The sequence below is a fragment of the Mangifera indica genome, chromosome 15, assembly GCF_011075055.1.
Source record: "Mangifera indica cultivar Alphonso chromosome 15, CATAS_Mindica_2.1, whole genome shotgun sequence".
In the NCBI taxonomy this organism is placed as follows: Eukaryota; Viridiplantae; Streptophyta; class Magnoliopsida; order Sapindales; family Anacardiaceae; genus Mangifera; species Mangifera indica.
The window spans coordinates 5,966,336-5,972,921 of NC_058151.1; the positions used below are offsets into that span (position 1 = coordinate 5,966,336).

Below are 6,586 nucleotides of genomic sequence, written 5' to 3' on the forward strand. Positions count from 1 at the left end.
TTTGATTGCATTGATAGCGTTGTGTCTGATAGATATGTCTCTGTGATCTAGTTAACCATAACATCTTAGAAAATGATGGTTGATTTGATTGAAAATGATACTGAATAGAGAGAATTAAATCATGTGGCATTTGAAATGCACAATATCTTAGATGAACAAAAGGCTTTGGAGGCCGTAGACCAGGTTAAGATAAAGTTATGGCTGACTAAGGGATAGAAACGCAAATTAGTGTCTTACACAAACGTGATGTGGACATACATCACGCATATAAGAAGCAAGATTCACTTTGTGTGATATCTTGATTAGTTTCATGATTATCGATCTGTTGTGTAATTACCATTAATGTTCAACTGCATATGTCATAAGTATGGTTTTAATTGGAAAAAGTTTGGAGGAACTACAGTCCTTAAATAAAGACAGTTAATTATTGAATTTGATTGAATGTCAAATTTGATTATGAAACTAAAGTCAATTATGCGTAACCTGATACATGAACAGTATGTTCATTTAGAAAAACGATTTCTTCTCGATAATGAGAGCCTATAAAGGTACATATGACCCACAGTGAGGAAAGAAGGACTTTTGTTAATTATTCTAGCCACATAAAATTAGAGGACAAGCGCCCTTGAGGCAACTGAATTTAGTACTCATGTGTATGTTGTAGAAACAACTTTTAAAAGTGAATGGCTCAACTCCTAATACAGGAAGAAGATCGTTTAATGCTCAAAGAATAAGAACAAGGAATCGAAATGAAAGAGTGGCAAAAGTACTAGAAGAAGAGACAGAAACAAGATGAGTAGTTGCAATAGAAGCAATAAGAATTATATCATCTGTGAATGAACAGAGTTGAAAATGATAATCTTGTTTAACATGAAGTAATGAAACGTTGTTCTCTAGTACTATGATATTAACTGAGTATTATCCTACGTGGATTATGGACTCAGAAGCCACCAATCAAGTAGTTCATGATAGAAAATCTTCAGTAGATTTCTATCGAATTCTAAATAAAATGAATTGAATATATGTAGGCAACAACACAAGGGTTGTAGTAAGAGGAATAGACACGAGCAAATAAGTTTTGCAGATGAACGAATCCTATACCTATACAAAATCCAATATGCTCCAAATATTCAGCAAATCTTGACCAAAGTACTTATTCTTCTCAAACTATGATATAATTTGAATTTCTCTAGGTGTTTTATTGAAATTTGATAGAATTTATTTCTATAGATTTGGTTTGTTGGTTGAATGGTTATATAGTGTATGTCACCTTACATTTTTTGATAATGTTAAGTTTTTCATTATTTGCTTCTCCTATGTGTATGGAAATGAATGCAAATATATGGCATGTTACATTAGGGCATGATGGCCAAGATGGGTTGAATAAATTGGTCTATGAAAGTTTATTAGGAACTTTCACATAAATAAAATTGTTCGTATGTAAGTATTGCCTAGTTGGAAAAACTTCTAGAAAACCATTTGACAAAGTTATATGAGTTTGATTTCCTTTGCAATCTATATACTTAGGTATATATTTTCCTATGAATGTAAAGTTTGAGAATGTATCTCATATTTCATTACTAGTGATGATAACAATGCTCGATTCACTCTTGTCTACTTGATCTCCCATAAGTCAGAAGCAATAGACTGTTTTAGACACTATATATAATTGAGGTTGAGAATCAATTAGATAAAATAGATAAAAGTTTTATGAACTCACCAAGGTCTTGAGCATTTGTTCCAAAAGTTCAAGGAACTTAGTAATGAAAAAAATAGTATGGTAAATAATAATTCCAAAACTTCGTAACAACTAGTGTAGTGAAGAAGAGTAATTGAACTCTATTAGAAATGATTAAGTCAATGAAAGCGTAAGCAAAACGTCAAGTCACTTTATGAGGATATGATATTTATTGTTGTTTGAGAACTTAACCAATTACCTACTAATTCAGTTGCTTCCACTCCCTATGAGTTATGGTCAGGTAGAAAATCTGAGTTAATTGATTGCAACCTTAGTGGTTAGTAATATCAATCCATAACTTTTCCCATAAGTTTGAATAATTGAGACTGAGAAAAAATGAATGTATCTTTATTAGATACGCTGAGCACTCCAAATGGTATGTGTTTATTAGGGAGGATTTCGTTGAAAGACTAACTGAACTTGTATTAGAGATATTACATTCATAGAGGATATTTTTCTTAATAGGGATGATGTTGATAAAAGGTTTCATATGAATGAGATGAGAAAAAAATAAGGATGGGTATATCTTAACGACCATTGGTTGAGTCCTAAGATATAAGACCTATACTTGTTCTAAATAATTGAAGCAAATGCAATTAAACTCTAACCTATTTCGAATAGTAGGAGTAATGATCTTCAATTTTTTGCTTTGTTCATCTCACCTTAGTGGGAGCATTGAGATTAAGCTTTAATCTATTTCGAATAGTGAGAGCATTAATTCTCAATTCCATTTGAGTAGACATCCAAAAGTATTCAAGTGACGTTTTTTTTAAAGTGAAAACAAGGTTTTCATAACCACTCCCCTAGATGATGAAGAACCTGAAATAAATATCTCATCTCATCCTTTGATAGAAAAATTCTGAAATGTATTGGAAGAAGAGATAGAATAACAAAGAAAACAAACCAATTCTAGGTTTTGGTTGACTTACCGCCAGATTGAAAATTCATTGGGACTGAATGAGTTTCCTAAATTAGTCGTAAGGTGGATGACTCAATAAATAGATATAATTTCGCTTAATAGCGGAAAACTATACCCAATGAGAAGGTATAGATTGTGTAGAAAAATATTTTCATCATTTATGATATTTACTTCAATATATTTGATTCTAGCTATAATAACACATTTGAATTTAGAATTACACCAGATAAATGTCAAGATAATTTTCCTTAATGAAAAACATGACAAAGAAAGCTACATGAAATGAGCTATAGATCTTATTGTTATAGGTCTGAAGCGTATAGTGTGCAAGCTTCAAAGACATTGAATGACCTAAAACTGTCATCTAGATACTGGTACTTGAACTTTGAAATGATTAATCAAGACCATTATGTCTATGTGACAAAGTCTGATGACAAATTTGTAATTCTATCAATGTGTATGATGATGTATAGATAGCTAGAAATAATTTGAAGTAAGTGATAATCATCAAAGGATGGTTGTCCATACTTTTGACTTGCAGGATGTAGGAAAACATATTACATATTATGAATTTAAATATAGAGGAATTGTTCAAAGAAACTTTTGACTCTGTCATAAGAGCATAATATTCAAAAGATTCTAGAACAATCTAATATGGTATACTGTGAACCCATTGATATTCCTGTGTCAAATGATGAATTATTGAGCCAAAAGAGATATGTCCCAAAACTTAAGATAGAAGCAGAGAAATGTTAAAGGTTACTTATTCAGATGTCATCAGATGTATTATGTATGTTATGATGCATACATGTCTAGATATTTATTTTTGATTGGGCTAGTTAGTTGATATAAGTAACTGTTGAAAAGAGCACTGAAAGACTGTATGTAGAATTTTGATATTTTTAAGGCTCTGTGGATGATTGATTATGTGATTAAGGATCAAACTTACGTTTGATTGGCTGTTAAGATGCCAATTGGGGAAGTGTTTTTTAAACCAACGCAAATTAAATTAAGGCTAAGTTTTCTTACTCAAAAATGGCCCATATCTTGAAGAAACAGAGATGCGTAGCCATATCCACATCGAAAGCCTAGTATATAGCCTGTTCAGTAAATATGCAAGAAACTGTTTGGTTGAGAAGATTTTTTGTGAATTTGAGTAAACAAAACAATATTGTCAGAGCAATGGTTGTCTGTTGAAATGACAGATCCTGAATTTTTTATAAGACAACCAAACGTATCGATACTAGACACAACATAATAAGAGACCTAATTTCCAAGAAGGAAATGAACATACAATATAATTCTATGCATTGTATAGTCATTGATCCTTTGACCGAGATTCTTCTAAGAAAAGTATATCTTACACATGTTAAATTTCTTAGATTGCGCAGACTATGATTGATAAGTGTTGAGCTTATATATTGTACTGATGACACAACGTTGAAAACCATGAATTTAAGTTCATTTTATGTTTTGAACTTGTGTCCTGAAATTCTTGGGTTTTCACTACATACACATCATTTTTAGCTCAACAAGATTGAAATGTCACATAAGTTAGAGACTGACTTACTCACACGAGCAATCACCTTTGGTACTGAGAGAGCAAGCAAAGATGAGACATTATTATTGAGAAATATGATGCTGAGAGAGCATACCAATGGGAGACAAATTTCTCAAGAAAAGATTTATTGAAATAAAAATGTCGCCTTGATGATTGATCAAGATGAGGTCATGAATAGATACATTTGAAAATGACTGATTTGGATTCCCCACGTCCAAATAACTTGTGAATGTCAAATGTGAGTTCTTAATATAGATAAATCCCTGCAAGTGTGAAGATGATTAAGAACTCAGGTTAGGCGTTGGGCGTAACGACTGAACTAAGATCTGTACAGTGTTGTGAATGACATTTGAGAAAATGCACACTGTAGCACATGATTCATACTATGTGTGTATAAGTAAGACGACCAGTTAAAGTAGTGGAAGGATGAATCCCTGTTCCTTCACTATGTGAGACTTTATGAGGATTATCTCATGTTGGTATCCTTTGACTCTTTACTATTGTTCGATATTTACTCTTAGTATTGCTATCTTAGCTTAGAACCTATAGCCACGTATGATTCGGTCTATGGAACATGACTAGAAAAACAGCTAAGTTTAAATTGAGAATTTTGAGTAGAAGAGGAAGACTTATATATTACGTGTGTCTATTAGCCAGCCGATCATGTCACTCATATAGAGATTGGACTTGATCATAGATACATAGGAAAATAACACAATGATAAATGAGGGATTAAAGAGAGCTAGTGTTATCGAATAAATTTGGGGTGTTGTGAGCCTAACGCTTTATTTTTTATTTTATTCAGGTTGAAGCGGCTATGCTATTCCTAACAGATGCATAGTATTTAGCTCCCAAGTGTAAGTTGCTCGCGAGGTCGCACGACACATTTGCAAGTATGAAACATACTACTATATAGGATTTATGTGGCTAAGTATTGATTTGGGTCTTCCGTCATGTGTGAGTAGGAGATATTGGATACAGGTCCATCCATGATAGGTCGACCCAACCCGATTTAATATAACTGCCAAAAGCGGTTATAAGAGATAGTTGGATTGGCAGTTGAACTCTTATTTAAAAGTCTTAACTGTCTCCCAAAAACAAATGACGCCATTTTTATCAGTAGAAAAATGGTTTCTCTCCTCTTTTCTTCTGCATAACAAAAATGCACAGTAGATCCTGTCTGCCAAGGTGAAAAGCAATACGTGAGCATAGACTAACGTTAACTCCTCGCATAATATTTGAAGACTTTTCATCGAAAGCTATTCCGGGTATGTAAATCTTTATTTACGGATTTCATAGAATTTGATCTTGGCATGTTTAATTATTCCCAACACATTCGTTTGATCAGTTGTAATGCATTTTCTATTGTCAACCCTATAAATGATTCATTAGTTGTTGCATCGAGAATGGTTTTGATATGTCTTGGTTCTCGATTATAGAAGGTCTATATTAACAATCCATCAGGAAAACTATGATGTGGATAGTGCCTCTGTAGGTCCTTGTATCTCTCTTAAACCTCATATAAATTTTTGTCATCTTTTGTAGTAAATTTAGTGATGTCATTTATGATTTCACTATTTTTTTGACTAGGAAGAACTTTGTCAAAAATGTCTGTGATAGGGCTTGCCAAGTCATGAAAAATCTTAGAGCCCTAAACTCAAGCCAAATAGTCGTTTTATCTTTAAGTGAAAAAGGAAATGGCCCTCAACGTTTTTACCTCATCTAGTACTTCGTTTAATATGAAAGAATCGTATATTTGTTCAAATTTTGCTAAATGTATATGTTGATCTTTAGATACTGCTCTTCCAAATTGATTTTGCTAGATCATATGTATGATGGATGGTTTGATCCCAAAATTATTAGTGTTGACTAATGTTTGAACAACGTTTGTGGTAGTATCTCTAGCGGATCATATGACATAGTGTTAAAGTGCATATGATTAAGGAAGTATTTCAACTACATTTGGATTAACATTTTCTTTTGGGTCTATTGTCTTGACTTTTTGTCCTTGCTTGCTTTTTCTTAGATTATGTATTCTTCTTTCAATCTCAAGGTCAAAATCTAATTTTTTTTGTCACCTTCGATCTAGTCATACACTAGGCCAAGCTTACAAGGAAAAAACAAGAATAATTAACTTGTGAAAAGAAAATTTTCTTACTCTAGTAACATTTTGAATCATATTAGTATTAATTTTAACACCAATCCCTTACAACAATGAAAAAAACTTGTTGCGTCTTGCTCGCAAGTACATGAGTCATCAAATAATATAATAGATATCGATCCCACATGGATTAGAAAACCAATAACTAATTTATTTTGAAGTCTGTATTAGTTAAGAAGACCATAATAAAAAGATTATAATCGATGA

General features: G+C 32.3%; 1 non-coding gene across 1 annotated transcript; it reads left to right on the plus strand.

Moving 5' to 3' along the window:
• Positions 1-5,684: 5,684 nt before the first annotated feature.
• LOC123198438 lies at positions 5,685-5,791 on the plus strand. The gene has a single exon (XR_006498021.1). It is a non-coding gene; the product is annotated as a small nucleolar RNA R71 (small nucleolar RNA).
• Positions 5,792-6,586: the final 795 nt, after the last annotated feature.